This window comes from Tachypleus tridentatus, chromosome 7, assembly GCF_004210375.1.
Source record: "Tachypleus tridentatus isolate NWPU-2018 chromosome 7, ASM421037v1, whole genome shotgun sequence".
Lineage (NCBI taxonomy): Eukaryota > Metazoa > Arthropoda > Merostomata > Xiphosura > Limulidae > Tachypleus > Tachypleus tridentatus.
The window spans coordinates 52,529,607-52,548,614 of NC_134831.1; the positions used below are offsets into that span (position 1 = coordinate 52,529,607).

The 19,008-nt window shown below is 33.0% G+C and overlaps 1 long non-coding RNA gene across 5 annotated transcripts in view; it reads left to right on the forward strand.

Moving 5' to 3' along the window:
• Nucleotides 1-14,309, forward strand: part of LOC143255656 (uncharacterized) — a 34,898-nt gene extending 20,589 nt beyond the window's left edge. Inside the window, exons 1-5 of one of the 5 annotated variants that reach the window (XR_013030781.1) lie at nucleotides 10,592-10,914; nucleotides 11,170-11,197; nucleotides 11,469-11,595; nucleotides 12,671-12,765; nucleotides 13,987-14,309. This is a non-coding gene — a long non-coding RNA (uncharacterized LOC143255656). Of the gene's footprint in view, nucleotides 1-1,281; nucleotides 1,420-10,588; nucleotides 11,035-11,169; nucleotides 11,198-11,468; nucleotides 11,596-12,670; nucleotides 12,766-13,986 lie in introns of those variants that run through there. The other 4 variants (XR_013030778.1, XR_013030777.1, XR_013030779.1 and 1 more) reach the window with 4 other exon arrangements.
• Nucleotides 14,310-19,008: the final 4,699 nt, after the last annotated feature.

Consider the following 19,008-nt stretch of genomic DNA (forward strand, 5'->3'; position numbering starts at 1 on the left):
AGTTCTTAATGGCCAGTAGATGTTAGTTCTAAATACTATGTATAGTATAATTAAGTTAAATGACTGAGTAGTTTCCTGGACTCGTAATTCTGAAAATACAGTTATGTCTTGATCTGAATGTTTTGTATACACCTAATAAACTGTAGTCAAGGAGATACTTAAGAAGAGGTAGCTACAAGCCTTTTTCCATCATCTTAACCTCTTTTTGACTTAAGAAAAAAATGGGTCGATAGTTTCTAATTGGTCTTTTAACCAAAAGCAAATTAGTCAAGGTCGGTTTCAATCTTATGTGTTTTGCGAAGAATGTTTCACTAAAACAACTTATTGATACTTACGTAATAGTGACAAAAACAGCTTGACTGACCCAGCAGTATACATATTTTGTACATACAAAATATGTATTTTGTTTTATCACATATTCATTCCTAATTCATAACCGATAGACTAGTAGCATGGTAGTTAGTCAACAACGCTCATTACCCTAAATAAAGTGCGTTTTTGAGGCAACATGAATTATAGGATTCACAGCACGGCCTCACTAACTACTTGGCTCTGCTCGACCCATCACGAAGAAGTAATTAATGCTTTATATTGCTACTGATATAGAAACTACAGTCGAACTAACTAATAGGATAAACGATTTAAGAATTTCTAGTGGCACACAAGTGTTTTACTGCTCATAATAACACACAAAGTTTTAAAGTTAACCTGGACCCTAAATGTAAGAAAGTAATCGATTAGTACTTTCAAGGTGACCACTGAGTTGTCCATACAGATAAGAGAATCATCTGTACTAAACTGTATTTGTAAAATACGTATGTCGAAGATTATATTATTAGTGAAACATATCAATGAAAGCGCCCCTTCTAATCGAAACTATGAATTATGAAAACAATACCACAACATGTAACAAGTTCTGCAAATTTGATACGTATTCAAGACACAGGCTTAAAGGTAAAACTCTGTTTCATATAACCAGCTACTAGAAACCAGCAAAACTGAATGAATCAGGTTAAAAGTGACTCAAAGTAAATTAGTGTCATCCAATGAGTAATCAACTATCAGAGTTCAGCACATTTGTGTTGACTGAGTTGAGATACTAGTTACTACAATTCAGCATATTTGGGTTGACTGAGATACTAGAATCCAGCACACAAGTAAACTAAAATATATCTCAAAATATTATAAGCTAATGATTAATCACCCACTACAAATATAAATCAGCAGTTGCGATGAAAATGACTTAAAGGAAATACTGTGATCTAACTGGCAAACAGTTACTAGAAATCAGTCAGAATAAACGACGCCTCAAGTTATACACTGCTATTTAACAAGTTATCTGCTACCAGAATTCAGCATATGTGTGTTGAATCCGTTTTTTGTTTTATTTGTGTAGATGTTTTCAAAAAACTTTAAGAGGTAAGATAGAGTAGTATAAAAGAAATTACTAAGAAACAGTAAAACCACTCACTGCATATTTGATTGTTTTAAATTTAATTATGTGATGTAAAACTTGACCGATTGAGTTTAGTACTATTCCTGTCGACAATGATGGAACTGAGCTGATACTGGAAATGCTTTTGTTGTCTTTTAAAACTTGTAGTGCATACTAGATGGACTTACACATTTAGAACTTTCATTTTAACCGACGTTTCGCCTTTGCGGTTTTTCGGAGGTTTAACTTCTCGAGAAGCATCTTGTTTTAAAACATTATCAGGTTTGTTTATTTTTCAATTTCGAGCCAAGCTACACAACGGCTATCTGTCCCTAGAGGGAAGGCAGATAGTCATCACCACCCACCGCCAACTCTTGGGCTACTCTTTTACCAACAAATAGTGGGATTGACCGTCACATTGTAACGCCCTCACACCTGAAAGGGCAAGCATATTTGATATAACAGGGATTCGAACCCGCAACCCTTGGATTACGAGTCGAGTGCCATAACCATTTGGCCATGCCGACATTATTAAGAAACTACTTCCACAACAGCTGTTCACATTGGTCGTTATATCTAAATTCAAGATGTAATTATTTGGAGTATGAAGGTCATATTTTCTACGTTTATTATCAAAATGAGCTGATAAAGTATGAACTCAAACACTTTGTAGATAACGTATTTTTAAAGGGTTAAAAAAACTTATCTCGACCTACAATTATATCATAATGAACTCTAACTGACATTCTAAGAGTTTCAGAAACAGCATTAGTTCTTGGATGTTGTTATTATCAACTTTATAATTTCACTTGAATATAAATTTATTCAGTAGTAGACAAAGCGTTTGGCTACGTAAAATTAATGTCTTATATTTCATTAATTATATCTATGCCGTACTTCATGATTTACTTTTGATGTTATTTATGTATTACTCTAATTTCCATTATACTTAGTTCTGGAAAAGGTTGTTTTCATATACATATACATAAAAATCGTTTAAATTCGAGACATTTATCCCACGTGTTATATTAACTGTGTGCAATACAGTATGACCATATACCACGTATAATACATGTTAACAGACGTGTATTCAATTTATCATGACTTATATAAACTTGATTTTATTCTGAAGTCCTAGTATGTCTCATTTTACTCCAAAGGTGTAAAGCTCAAAGGAACATTTTGTTCCAATTAAATATAGTGAAATACATTGTAACATTGATATTTTGCTTTGTCAAACATTATCTAAAAGCATGAATCAATGTAGAGCAAATCCAAACGTATATGTAAATTTTTCAAAACAAATTTTTCTGTTACGTAAAAACAATTGACTTAGTGAAATAAGTAGCAACACTGAGCATTTATTATTTAGTCAAAAACGGAAGCATCAAACTAGATATCACAGCTTCTATGTTTTTATCAAATGTTTTGTTTTTCTGTAGAACATTTATGATTCACCTTGAAATATAAGTATAAAACATCAGCTCTTTACTACCTCGTTAAAACATATGGTCAAAATAACTTTGTGCTAACCCATGAATAACTCATGCTACACATTTAAAATTGACAGGACTTTGTGATTTTACTGTGGAACTTTCTTTGATATGAATAAAGTAAGCTGCTTTTAAGTGAGCTGTATTCGTTATGAACATTTGGTATACATACATATATAAGGTTTGTTTTCATATGCATTTATATATAAACACCCACGTTTACATTTGAAATAAGGTAAAAAATTGCCTTTTCATATTATTTCACAAACATAGCAGAACCATTCTTCAAAACTACAATGGTCATTTATCCATATGTTTGAGCAAATACTGTCTCAATTACTTATAATTATTATATTCTTTAGATTGTTTTTAATAAACTTCATACAATTGTTTCTTTCTTTTTTACATTTCTATGATTTGTTATGGAGACATGACAGGCAGCTATTGTCAATTGTTCTTTCACACTTATTCAGAATATATTTACAAATCAACGTGATACAAAATAGTTTAAAACCAGCGAGTAAAGTTCTACACTTCAAATATATATATTATTAACAGAAATACGCCGTAAGGGCTGTTTTTTTTTTTTTGTCAGGATCTTTGCTAGTTAAATAATGTGCTTGTCTGTTATGAAACTATTCCTGATTTACAACAGCTTCTTGGCGAGCAAAACAATGTGCTCCTGTATTTAGGTGTGTTCTTGGCTTCTTCCATCTGGTTCTTACGTCGTAACGTGTTGAGCAAACCTATCTCTTTACTGCTCTTTCATGCCGTAACTTGCATCCTAATGTTTCATTATCTTTCTCAGAGTTTCAGACTTTCCCGGTGACAAACTACTTTTCCGTATACCTCTTTTTGGGCCCGTAGTTTTAAATGTTTTTGATCACTTTATTCTCGTACTGAACAAATAAAATAGTTATGTAACTTACAAAAATCAAGCTACTATGAAATTCCAACAAATTTGTACGCCACGAACTCCATATGAAGGACTTACGATTTCTACGATCACATGATATCCACATCATAAAGTACACTTGGATTCGTCAATAGAAAAAGTTAATTTTCTTCTGAAATATCACAGTAGTTATCCACTAAAGAGACTCGCTTTGAAATACTACACTAAAGCCATTTTATCACACTTTTAGAAGTTGTATTAGAAAAGTAATGCACATTATTAAGTGAAGTAAAACGTACCATTTCTCCATTAAAGAAACGGATTAGAAAAAAAATATGTTATAAAACAAGGTTTTATTATTATTATTATTTAAATTTGAATGAGAATCTATTTTTCATTTTAGTGTGATATAAATCTGTTATTGACTTTTTCTAAGAAATAGTGGACATACGTTTAACTAATTTAAATATAAATAAGAGACCTAATTCTAATGAAACTTTGTTACGAACTCACTTTTATGACTTTGGAAACATCGTGCAAAGTTTAATCTAGAGGGGACTTAGGCCTGGCATGGCCTAGCGCGTTAAGGCGTGCGCTTCGTAATCTGAGGGTCGCGGGTTCGCGCTCGAGTCGCGCCAAACATGCTCGCCCTCCCAGCCGTGGGGACGTTATAATGTGACGGTCAATCCCACTTTCGTTGGTAAAAGAGTAGTCCAAGAGTTGGCGGTGGGTGGTGATGACTAGCTGCCTTCCCTCTAGTCTTACACTGCTAAATTAGGGACGGCTAGCACAGATAGCCCTCGAGTAGCTTTGTGCGAAATTCCAAAAAACAAACAAACAAACAAGATGGGACTTAATCTGAGAGAGGAGTTTTGTGGACAGACGGACACTAGCCTGTCATACAGTATATATTGATGGTAACATTGTTATCAAAGTTACTTTGTGAAGTTATTAGTTATTTATGTGAGATATTTGTTCACATTGTAGTTAACTTAGAATTTATGTTAAACATGTACGACAAAAGATTTCGGATTACAACATAAGATCATACAGTTCGTACTCTGTTTATACATGATAAGTTTCGATGTAATGCACATAATATGTATCTCTATATATCATCTAATAGATTGAATTTAGCAATATAAAACTTGATAGTTATAGGTGAAATTATCGACATCCTAGTGCACATTATGTAACTCAGACGTCATAGCGACTGCTTTTGACTACTAGAATTAATAGTGCACTCGTGACACAAAAATTATTGTCGTTAGTATTCTTTGAACAAAAATAATAATTACATTACATTAGATTATATTTCGTTATTTACAACCAGTATAACACAGCCAGTTTGAATTTATGAATAGCCTTGTTACATACGACTGACTTGCAGGAAATGTACTATTCAAATCCATCAGAAGCCTTGTCACCAATAACCTTGGAGAACACGAACAGGATAATAAGGAACTTTCATTTTTTTGTTTATTTCTCTAGAATTTTTCCTGGTTTATAACCTCGCTCCCGTGCATTGCGTTTAAAAGAACCTGTAATTTTGATTATCAAAGATCAAATTATGATAATTTTTCAACGTGGTTGTGAAAAGTTTGATATTAACAAGGATAGCTCTACGGTTTTGAAAGCCATTTTAAACCGTATTTGTTAGTGAAACTTCGAACAAACTTAGTTATATAACTACTTTTCCAAAAAATATGTACATTACAAAGTAAGACTGTCTGTAGTGAATATCAAAGTCAGTAGCAAGACATCGAATCTATGCATGGATATGAGAATTACGTATTTTATCTATGATCGCCATTAACAAACCCCTCGGTGGCTTAGTGGGGAGTCTGTAGGCTTTAGGCTTATCACCTTACAAGTTACGTTACGATACTCCTAAAGCACAGTTAATAGATTTATGCTAATATGTGTGCCTACGGCGTGTATCGAAATTCGTTTTATAGTATTTTAAGCTTTGAAACTTACCGTTGAGCCACTGAGGTGGCATCACAGTATTCCTATTAAGTACCGCTATTAATGGTTAGCACAACTAAACTTAACACCAGAAAAATATTTTGCTTTCTGCATCTTCGTGAAGACCCTTTTTTGAAAGCATTTACAGCTCTCATGTTTCAACATGTGTATTAAAATTTATATTATTATCCTTTTAAATATGTAACCTTAGTAATGGTTTATATGATTATTGTAATTTAGGTATCTTAATTTCGTCTTTATTTAAAATAGGGTACATAAGAGTGATTGATCATCAAAATTTTATGGGGTATTTTATTAAAGTTAAAATTCCAGTTAACTGTTTTGTGTTAATCCATCATGCACAAAATTCAGCGTGTTTATTTTCGAGATATATTCAAAACAAAAACAAAGCTTTTCATGGTTGGGTGTGCTCAATTGTAATCATTTTGGTAAAGATTTGTACATGCTAGTTAATTCAAAATATATTCCAAGGAACTTTGTCAACATCAAAACTATATGTAATGTATTTTGGGTGTTAAATGTTTAGTGAGGAAATAATTTTATTTTAAAGACATAAATAACTACATCTATCCAAGTTCTACGTGCCTTGTGTGTCTGCAGACTTGCCACTGACCCATCTTTGTTCTTCATCTCTTATGTTTCATTTTTTAAAAAGCCACAAATGTAGTTAACCCTTTATCTATAGCATCTTTTGTAGAAATTACTATAAAAGTATAGAGTAAGGTTAGTTTTGAAGCCGATTTTGTTTTTAAGTCGCAAATAAAGTTAACGAATTAATTTGTTTAATAGTATGTAGTTTTATTTCATTCTGCTACAAGCTCGATGATAGTACTTAGAGCGTCCACCATGAATTTATGTGAATTTACAAATGTTCGAGCATACCATGAATGCGGTTCTCAAACTGGCTATATTTGTTCCACATTGGCGATATCTTTATTACAACAGTGTGTCACGTATTAAAGGATTGAATACTTGACGTTTGCTGTAATTTGTTCTTATATTGATTAAATAATTTAAAATAACGACTACGTGATTCGCATCCTGTTCACCCGAAAATGTTCTTCATACTTTCGAGTTTTAAGAGCATAACAAGAGAGAGAGAGGACCATAGCTGAACTATATATACTAATTAAAGTTGTCCAACGTTTGGCGATAAGCGCTGTTTACTAGCGGTCTTATTTCTAGCCTATTGTTTCAAAATTAGGAGCGGGTAACTCATCTAGCTCTTGTGTAGTTTGGGGGCGAAATTCCAAAACAAACATAATAATTGCAGTTCTAGTAATGACAAATTATACAAAATGATAATATTACCATTGAAAGTAAAGGTGTATAGATAGAATAACACAAAAATTTTTGTCAGCTTAACACGTGTATTAAAAAGCCTGTGATGAAAGTAATTTTGTTATATATATAGTAAGTAAATTTACAGATGAAATTTAGAAAACTATGTAAGATCCTGTGCTTATTTCTTCAGAAACCGCTTTTCCTTTTTATTAAATGGGCCGGCATGGCCAGGTGGTTAAGGCAATGGACTCGTAATCCGAGGGTCACGAGTTTGAATCCCCGTCACGCCAAACATGCTCGCCCTTTCAGCAGTGGGGACGTTATAATGTTACGATCAATCCAACTATTCGTTGGTAAAAGAGTAGCTCAAGAGTTTACAGTGGGTGGTGATGACTAGTTGCCTTCCGTCTAATCTTTCCCTGCTAAATTAGGGAGGGCTAGCGCAGGTAGTCTTCGTGTAGCTTTGCGCGGAATTCAAAACAAACCAAACTTTATCAAATAGTTTTTTGTTTATAATCATTCAGTGTTCTTCATGCAAACGCGGTTAAATCTTCTTTGAAAGTTATCAGACTAAACAATAACAAAAAAACCCTTAGGATTATGGAGGACATTTGACCTTCAAATGACAGTCTTTAAGCTTAAATTGGGTCTTCTCGAATCAATAGGTGTAATACTTCTTGAGATATTCACAAGTGTTCAGTGTGTTTACCCACAATCGTCTTCTCCTTAACTCTATAATCAAAAATCAAGATAAAGTCTTAATAACTACAGTAAATCGGTCAAACATCTTCTTTTAAACATGGCTAGAGTATTAAACCGGTTATGATATATTAATAAAAGATTACACTCAAATCAACCACTTTCATATTTCTTCTATCTAAATGCTCATTTTTAAAAGATTTTCCAAACATTTCTGAGATAAGTATTTTTAATATGACTTTAATAAATTAATAATGAACATTTAGTTTTTTTTTATAAGTAAATACACAAGGGACAAAATGAAATTGAAAAGGAAGCCGAAGAAATGCTAAGACGTAGTTTCCATTAATTTCATAGATAATTAAACATGATTATCAAAACTATACGAGTTTAGAGTAAAAGAAAAATCTCAGGTAATGAAAAAAAAAAAAAATATATTTCATACGCAGAGTGATGATCGCTCTCTATAAACACGATATGCCTGTGTTAATACAAAAGTTTCGTCGCAGATGTGACATGTTTAACATCTATGTATATATTTGATTTACGAAGAATTTCCAATGTGCAAAGCCACCTAACTTATGGCTGGAGAAGCATATCATAAAACAAATGAAGCCTCATATAGAGAACATTTTAAACCGTAACTACATCCAAATTTAATATAGAGCAACGTCTTCAAATACAAAGTTGCGAAAGAGGATCTTCTGGTCCAGTAAACCATTGCGGTTATGTTGAATATATTTTCTAGTACTGTAAACAATATACTAGGTTAGGATTTGAAGTTGTTAATATTTATGAATGAAATGTTCATAACTTTCCAGCCAAATCTGCTAAACAGCGATTACAAAAATAATTAATAATTAGACTTAAACTGGTAACCATGAGAACAATAACGTCCGATTGTCACATATAAATATGTTTCGTTACAATATACCACCACATCATAGGTATAACATAGCTATTACACTGACGCTGGAACAGTTTTTTTTTAACCATGAGAACAATAACGTCCGATTGTCACATATAAATATGTTTCGTTACAATATACCACCACATCATAGGTATAACATAGCTATTACACTGACGCTGGAACAGTTTTTTTGTGAAGGCACTGAAAGATCATTGAAAAAAGTGTAACCCTTGTAAATGATGGAAACTACGCGAGTGTTTGATAGTAAAATAGATCCAGCTTCAACACATATTTACATGTTTAATTAGAAAAAACACGAACCAAAATCCTTGCTAAAATGTTTGTATAGAATGTGAAAACAAATCTAAAATTAAATCAGGTTATTAGATACTTATGTTTTTGCCATTTCTACACTACATACGAACTCTTTCTGTAAGTGGTTATACCATAGTTTTCTCGCAGTAAAAGTTCTAGAAGGAAATAAGCAAAACTAATAGAAATTACAGAAGTTGTATCTTGAAAAATTAATTCACACTTATTTGGCTGTTCTGTTTTGTTTGTTTTTTAATTTCGCGCAAAGCTGCACGAGGGTACTAGCCGTACCTAATTTAGCAGTGAATACTAGAAGGAAGGCAGTTAGTCATCACTACCCATTGCCAACTCATGGGCTACTGTTTTTTCAACGAATAGTGGGGTTTATCGTCACATTATAACTACCCCACAGCTGAAAGGGCAAGCATGTTTCGTGCGATCGGGATTTGAACCCCGGCGCTCAGATTACGAGACGAATGCTATTTGGCTGTCAATAGACACGAAATGTGAAATATAAACGGAACATCGTTACACTATTTTAAAGAAAGCATAGATACAATATATCGAGTAAGTTTTACTGCATAAAATATTGCTATAATACAGCAAATAAAAACCGCTATCTGTGAAGTATATAAAAGTTATAAGATGAAATCCTCGATGGAACTGAATTTCATTGATACATAAAACAACGTATTAAGGACAATATTAAAAATATCCTTCTCAGTCGTAACGTTTATGACATTTTTTTGTTGGTTTCACCTGAATGCACACTTCATTCACTAGCATTAAAGTAGTAAGAAATGGGAGAATTGAAATGACTATTAAACTCATAAAAATTAAAAGATGGACAAAATGAAAGGATTTAATATTTCTCTGGGTCATACTGATAAATTCCTGAAAGTTTTGAAGTAATCGCAAAGTTGAACATTTTTCGTCATCAACATATATATATATATACACAAGCTGCTTTATAATATAGATTATTGTACTAATTTGAAATGTTATAACCTGAATTAACAATTCTCAGAATGACTGGTATGAGTATTAACACTTTTACTAATAAAGCAGAGAACAGCTTTTCGACCTTCCTAGGCCATCTTCAGGAAGGACGAAACGTTGTTCTCTGCTTTACTAATAAAGTGCCTCCCGATTCCTTTTTGTAAGCTCAGCAGATAGCCTAATGTGGCTTTGCTATGAGAAAAACACAAACACACACTAGCAAAGTGTTAAAAACCATACCAGCCGTTCTGAAATACATCTTTATGTCAAGTGGGTTTCTCGTCATCAAGAATAAATTAGCATTTCAACTCATCTACTATACACCTGGTGGCAAGCACCTCTGTTCTACTTTTAGTGCAATAAAATTATTAATAATCTAACTTTATTCAATATAAAATATTATTTTTTTGTAATATGGGGAAAGTTTCCCGTAACTAAAAACGATTTTATATGTTTTTCAAATAGTTTTTTTTTGTCCTTGAAACACTGACAAACATGGAGATAATAACTTAGGTAACCTTACATTTCAGGCACAGTAACTAGGATCACTAATGACAAGCATAACAAAACAACAAACTTCGCAGGTGTTTCGGTTTGTGTCTACTTATAAAAGAAGAGTAGACAACTGAGAATGCTCAAGATATTTCTGTTTCTTTAAGAACTGTAGTGCTATATATACTCGTAGGTACATGCTAGAGTGCAGTGAGGACTACCACCTGCACTGTATTTTTACCGGAATAACCGGTTTTTACTGAGTTACTTTGATTTTATGAATGCGAAGTTTCTGCGTTGTGTTCAGTGCCTTCGCTATAAATGTTTTCAGAGTCAAGACCAACTTCATTCTGTTAACTTTGTGAAAAAGATAACGAAAAACAGAAGAAGACAAACTTCTCTCAGTGTAATTCTACTTAAGCTTTAAATAAGTTATGACGCAATTAGATGTTATCTGTTAAAAGATATAAAAAACGTTTTATATTTTTGGCATGTCATCTCTGCTTTCATGTGTAACCTTGGGAAGGTTATGAATTTTATTATGATTTTCCATGATTAAACAGCTCGTAATTTAATTTTAAAACTGTATGTAGTAATGATGATATTAATAACAGATACATTTGCATCTTAAGATTTATAGAAAAGTATGTGTTATTTTCAGGTATAACCGATTTCCCTACAAGTATCAGGTAAGCAAATTTGTAAATAACAGCCAATTTGATTGAAAAATAAGGGGAAATTTTGTAGTTCATAACTTGACTGACTTTAACGTTATGTGAGAAATAAACAGGTTGGACATATTTGATGGACAGTAAAAACAATTTCCATTTATACACAAAAGCAACAACGACACAGACAAGCGAACAATCGCCTCTAGCGATTTAGTGAATAGTTTGCCAGCTTTCCGTCTGTCAAGATAGAACCTACAAGTAATAAAAAAATTTTCTCTATCTTTTTTAGAAATGCAGATACATCAATCGCGACTGAGAATATCCACCAAGTTCTAGAAGAATCAACAGAATTCCAAATTAAAGTATTTCGTAGGATCCAATCCAGAAATTCAGGCCTGCCGACAAATTTCTTAATGGTAACCAACCACTTACTCTAAGAATATTGCAGCTCACATTTTAACTCATGTTTTTTTCTACTTTTTACATTTTAGGAGAAAAAGGCCCTACAGACAAACAGCATAACACAAGAACACTTTAATTCCAACACGTGAACAAACAAACAATCCACCAATCGACACTTCTGAAACCAAGCACACATACAGAGACCAACGAAACCAGCGAGCTTGTCATGTTAAAACAGAACATCTAAACAATGATTGAAGAAACCACACCAGTCCATAACTAAAGAGGTCAAGCAGAAGCAGTTGAAGTCTTGGAAACAGAAAGGATGACAAAAGCCCCAAGATAATGAACGCAAAGACACGTTTCCAGCCAAAACAAATTGAGAAAGTTGCTTATACTGACCCACTTACAGGCAACATGAATGTACCAGCCAGTGCAACGAATATATATACTCTCGCTTTTCTTCATACTCAGGAACAAAGTTCTTACCACGCAGATTTCTACCTATCAGACTGTAACACAAGAGAAGAAGATTTCCAAATTTTAGTATCAACTTAAAAAGATTTAGTTACATTTACATGTATTTTCAATAACAATCTTTCCACCCCATTTCTAAATATTTACTTCGAGCACCGGTTGGGTTGATTATTTGATGTTGAACCATTGAAAATGGGCTTCCTCTGTGCACTCCCGTTCCCATCCACAGCAAAATTGTCAGCCCTGAGAAAGAGCCATTTGCCATCTTTTCACAAAACCTGTATGTTTCGTACTTCAACCTCCTAGTCAATTAAGAGCGAACTTTATCTTGTCTTCCTTGCCTCACCCTAGAAGCCGAAATAACCATATTAATGGCTCACCATTGTTTATTAAGACGTCAATCCTGTAAACCAAACAACAATCACGCGGATATGTATGTATGCATACATGCACATATATTTGTATCTGGCGTAATTTTAACGCTGATTTTATAAACATCTTCCCCGAGTGAAGCGAAGGGGAATATTATAATTAATGAAACCCCTCAATATGTAAAAGTTTCTTTCCTTTAAAAACTAAACCCTGCCACGAATTTTTCTTTTCTTCTTTCAGTATGAGTCTTTGTCAAACTGGTCACGATGAAAGTCAAGTAGAACTGAACAAAGAAAGCACGCCTGAAGTCAACAGGTGCTATTACATATATAAAGGTAATGTTACATAAGCCTGTCTCTTCTTTAAGAAACATGATTATTTGCTCCCCAGTGGCACAGTGGTATGTCTGCGGACTTAACACTAAAAACCGGGTTTAGGTACCCGTGGTGGGCAGAGCACAGATAGCCCATTGTGTAGCTTTGTGCTTAATTCTAAACAAACAAACATGATTATTTTATAGATGAGATATTATACAGTCAATTCATAAATAAATGTACGTAAAGAGTATGAGAGACACATCCAGTTTTCTAAACGTATATAAATATTACATTAATAATTCTCTTATTCATCGAGTTCGTTTCAATATGTCATTAAAACTTGTTTAGGTTAAAACAAGTTGTAACGTAACAAAAATATCATTATCATTATTCAGATACTTAGACAATAGAAATGCTAATCAGTAACTATATATACGTAAGTTCTTTGTTGTTGTTTTTACACCTTACTGATTCATCCAGTCTCAGCATGACCAGGTGGTTGTGGCGCTCGACTCGTAATCTGAGGGTCGTAAGTTCGAATCCCCGTCGCATCAAACATGCTCGCTCTTCTAGCTGTGGTAAAAGAGTAGCCCAAGAGTTTGTGGTGGATGGTGATGACTAGCTGCTTTCCCTCTAGTCTTACACTGCAAAATTAGGGACGGCTGGCGTAGATAGTCCTCGTGTAGCTATGCAAGAAATTCAAAACCAACCAAACCCATTCATCCAACATAATCATGGGCAGTTTATCTGACACCAGTGTTAACCTCGTATTGCATAAATTTCCAAGTTGTTTGTCGGTTCTTATAATTACAAATAACAATATACCTGAAGACAACCGTCCAGAATTTTGATTGTTTATTTGTATTCATGCCATTTAACTTATCACTATTCCACAAATTTTGTCAATTTCATACCTTTTGGGCCCGGCATGGCCAGGTGGGTTAAGGCGTTCAACTCGTAATTAGAGGGTCGCGGGTTCGAATCCCGGTCGCACCAAACATGTTCGCCAAACTTGGATATAATATCCATAGCGGGCAGAGCACAGGCAGCCAATTATGTAGATTTCTGTTTTACAACAAAGAAACTTTCCAAAAACTTGTGCTATTTAAATTTAATCTGTATTTGTTTCCACATCAGATAGCCAGATACCTTATTATATTACTGCTACTGGTTCAACTAGTTCTGGTGAGATTTCTAAAATTAAGATATTTGTTTTTTTTTATTCTTTTTCTTTAATAGAGCAATCTGAGTAAGGAAAATGTCTTCTGATTGGACAGACAGGGATCAGCTTCATAAGTTCAGATTGCAAAGAATAGCATTAAAAATGCTATTTGACAATCTCCGACTCTATCTACAAAAAAGCAAACATGCTTATAGTGATTAAAATCAGTTGATCTGAGAGTTGCTGTGGTACTATGGAGGCAAGCCATCAATATAGAACATAGACATCTTTTTCAGGTATTTGTTATATGATCATCAAGTGCTTGTGAAATAACCGTGGAGGTGGTAACTACTGTAGTTATAGCCAGCTACTTTACAATAAATCTTTCCTTGTAAAAGAACTAAGTAGAATTTTGAACTGACTATATCATAACAATACACTTACATTTTTCAAAATATACGAAAGGATTGCACACACATTTCTCCAACAACATTTTCAAAATAATTTATAACGGCACGGATAAGTTTTTCTGTAACTGTTGATTCTCTCAATGTGCAGGTGCCATTGAGGGAGTTGTATTTCAGTAATTGCACTAACATAGAAAAACAACAAAAATCTTTTACCATTGAATTAGATTTTGCAAGATTAATGTAAGGTGACTAGGAAAAGTATAAGGTGATCGTTTTGTGGAAAACTCAGTCTTGTATCAGAAGGCACAGAAGAGCACATTGTTCCCAAAATGGATTGAAAACCTTAATAATCCTGGACATATAGGTTGGAATTTTAGGTTATGTATAGCTGTTGTAGTCCTGTTAACTGTAGCCTTTCCATGAAAGACATGGTAAGAGTAAAGCGCAGAAGATAATGAATTACCAGTTGAACAGGTTGAGATGTATGTAGAGAATGCTTGTGAACTAAACAGACATTAGTAGTGTTTATTAAAGCACACTGACTTCCACATAATTATAACCATTACCTTCATTGTAGCTTGCTGTGCTTTGCATAATATATATGTATGTATATGAAATACACAGTGACAGATTTTAAAAGTTTGTTCTTGACGTGAAACAACCATCTGAGGAATGTGGAGAAATGTACGGATCTAGTAAAAGCGATCATGAGATCAGAACACATCAGAAAAGTTTTTTTATCATTTTAAGGTACCAATGCACACCATGATGTGTATTAGTAATTTAGTCTGTTAAAATGTTCACATCACTTTTTACTCTGATCAGCGTTAAGTAATAAGTGAGAGTAACATTAAAAGTTCAAAATCATTCTTTTTTAAATATTTAATTATTAAAAAAGTGTTTCATTGAGTTTGACTTTGATAGAGAAACACGTTTTACTGATTGTTTCTATGAAATAAAACATTATAACAAATCAGTCTTTTATTTTTGCTAGATTTTTTTCTGTAATATACATGGAAATATAAATTAAAGCATATATATACATATATATATATATAAAACTCCAATTAAAAACATACATCAAAATAGGTGTATTCTGTTGCTTTAATTTTTTGGAAATTAATGGCAATATCCTTTTTAAATTTATTTTTTTATAATTTTTCAAGAAACATTACGAGTTCGTGAACAGTTAGCTAACAACAAATTACATCTTTCTTGTTAATCTTTGAAAAACAAGCTTTATTACATTCCCGCCAAGTTCTGGTTGTCCACTTTTCTTTTCTAACAGAAACTGATACATAAACAATACTGTCAGGGACTATTTTCTTTATCTTATATGCTTCTAATGTTGAAAAACTTGTTTTTAGGCCCTGTTCTTAATATTCTAACGGTGAATATGGAAACTTCAATGTTGATGAAATCTTAGCTGACAGCACCCATTAAGAAATTAGTGGAATCTTTTTCAAAGGTCTTTGTTTGTTTGCGACTTTTTCAATTCAAAATAAACTTCAAATAATAATGCTAAATTGATAAAGTTTCTAAAAGTTTTCTTTTATAATAGTAAGTACTTGAAAAGGTTACTTCTTATTCACCTCAATTTATATTTAGTTTTACATTACCTAAGTTGTTTAATTTTGTTCAGATATTGTGAAGCATAGTTGCCCAGGAACATATACCTTTGAAAATTATCTCTTAAACGTAATTATAATTGATATCCTCATTTGTTACATAATAGATTTCATATAGCACAGAGGAAAACTTTCTCCACGGAATATTAACTACTTTCTGTTGGTGAATGTTCAAGGTGGGGAGGAGATTCTGAGCATTTAGAATATCTCTGAAGAGGCTGCAGAAATGGATGGCGTGTTGGAGCTGTTGTGATTGGTGTGGCATCTTGACGGCCTTAAAGCAATATTAAATATCACCTTTTCCTCGTAAGTATCATTTCACGATTAGGGTTTATTGGAAGTTTCTGTCTTTTATCTTCTGCAGCTAAAAGCATATATGATTTGTTTTATACTGCCTCAATCTATCTTCTAACACGTTCTCCTTCATTATTTAAAAGGCCATCCTGCGTTAATCTTTAATACAGAGGACATCAAACTCGTCGATTCTTTTATTGGAACACCTTGGATTTTCTTTTTGTGATTATTTTTTCCAGACATTGCAACTTTCTTTTTTCTCATCCTGTTGATACCAAAGGTTGATAATTTGTTTCTGGTATCTTAATCTGACTTCTTATCCAAAAAAGAGCATGGCTTCCATGGATCTGGTACCTAGGGAAAATGCAGTGGTGCTAAATGCAATGGAATAAATTTATTACAATTGAGGATCAGCAAAAATAACTAAAAATCAAACAATAACACATTACCTATATTTTCTACATCGAAAATGGAAATGCTGAAAAACACAAAGTAAAATACAGGTTGTCCCAAAATGCACATAGCAATAACATTTTTATTACTTGAAATGACAAAAAATCAAAACAAAATGTCTTCTGAAGGCTTGTAAGTTTTAATTAATTTAATTAATAAATTTCTACATGTGTTTCATAATTAGATATACTCCATCTGATTTTGCGTTCAAATACTGAGAACACAGACAGCAGCACGGAAGCGAAGTTTCATTACATCAGGATTCCTTGGTCTGTTGTTGTAAACATTTATCTTCTTAAAGGCCTGAAGATAAAAGTCCAGAGGAGTGAACTCTGGGGAATTCTTTAAGAGTTGTCGTTTTACTTATAAACAGGGTAATTCCTAAAATCTGCAATAAAACACATTCATAAATAATAATAATAAACTTCAATAACTTTCTCAATGATAATTAACTTCCTTGTATAAACAGCAGCATGTTACACAATAACAGAATGTGTAAAACAGCTAATGAAATTGTTTTTGCTTTACTTATGGAAGCAAAAATAGATTAGATGCACAGACATGTAAGCTTTACTAATTTATTTTACGAAATAAACGTGAGGTAAAATTACGTGACGAAATCACACGTTATTCTTTACCTCATTCTTACAGTAATGATCTTATATATATAGCAGTCGTACTTACACTATTATAGCTCTTTTACAAATAATAAAAGACTACAATGTTTGATATTATGTACCGGTATAGAAAGAGCTATATTACCTGGGATGATTTTACGGAATCTAATGCTATTAGTCAAAGTATCGTCTGATTCACGGTCCTCAGCACCTCTCGATGTATTCTAATCGACCACTGACATTTCACTTTTCACGCACACAAAAAGAGTCCAAAACATTATCTGGTCCAAAACAGAATCTAGTACCCAAAATGTTATGTTCATGAAAAATTGGGCATTTGTCAGTTATAGCAGCAGACAATCTGTTGTTGTTGTTTTTTTTGTAGCAATGTCTCTAGTTTTGTCTTTTTTCACCCTTATTCTACATTGATAGTAACTTCTATGAAATCTTTACTTATTCAGTCTTTGAAAAAAAAAAGTATTTTTTTGCATTTTTATGTTTTATCAAGCTAAAACTGGACTTTGTCGCCTGACCAAATTTCTAAAAGTACCTATTTTCCTTGTTGTCCATATTTGTCCACTAGACACACACTCCCATTCCTACTGAACTTTGTTATTCCTACTGAATCGAATAATACTGAATTTTCAAAAATTTCTACTGTCAAGAGGACTTTAAATGAACAGCAGACTCAACTGTAGGAACATTTTAAAACGTGTATACAATTAAAAGTGTTAAACGTGTTCAACAGAGTATTGCAGGCTCAAAATGTTGTCTTGGACATTCCGCTAATCATTAGGTCACGCTGTCCTGAGGAGTTAGAACATTTCTGTAAAAATAAACAGTTCACCATCTCTTAACCCTTGAAGTACGAATGAGAGAAGTTCATATTTTAGTTTTGAAATACATATTTCTAAAACATTTATGCACCAAATTGCTTGCCTGTTCGCGAGCGTATTGGTTATAGGATCCCTTATAACATATAAGTTATAGAAAAATGTAAAGAATAAATGCTGTCAAAACTGCAGTCACTTCCACTAAACGCTGTCTGGTGTTGTATTTTTTTTCCTTTCATATAGAAAATGTATGATTTTAACATATTGTTGTCAGTTCTTTAGAGTGTTGTCACATGTAAACATAAAACTGCTTAATATAATGCAATACGTGGTAGTGAGCAATTTTAAAACAAGTCTGTAAGCTGATGGTTAATAGTACTGATTATGTGTTTGCACAGATGGTTATCATGGATATAATTTAAACAGCCTCCAAAAGGGGCGTCGCCGAGCACCTGTTCACAGACGCTGTGCCCTGATGTATTTCATCGTGCCCCGAATTTTTTTCGATAGCTAGCTATGCCTCTTTGGTTTGCAGGTAAAAATAAACCTTTTCTGTTTCTTATCGGATGATTAAACTAGACTCTAAACATATAAATTCCTCTTTTTTTTTTTAAGTTCTAACGCTCTTGTAGGTCGATGTTCCTATGAAAACACTTCCTGTAAAGTAAAATGTGAAAAAACGTCAGTGGATTGATGCATACACTGTCTTTATGATCATAAGCATTGGAATTTTATACAAGCTATAATAGATTTGTTATCAATACAACGGTACTGACAATAGAAATAAAAAAAATACATATATAGGATTTGACATTTTTTCGGCATGTTTTATCTTTGCGTGTTTGGAATCATTTATTTAGACAC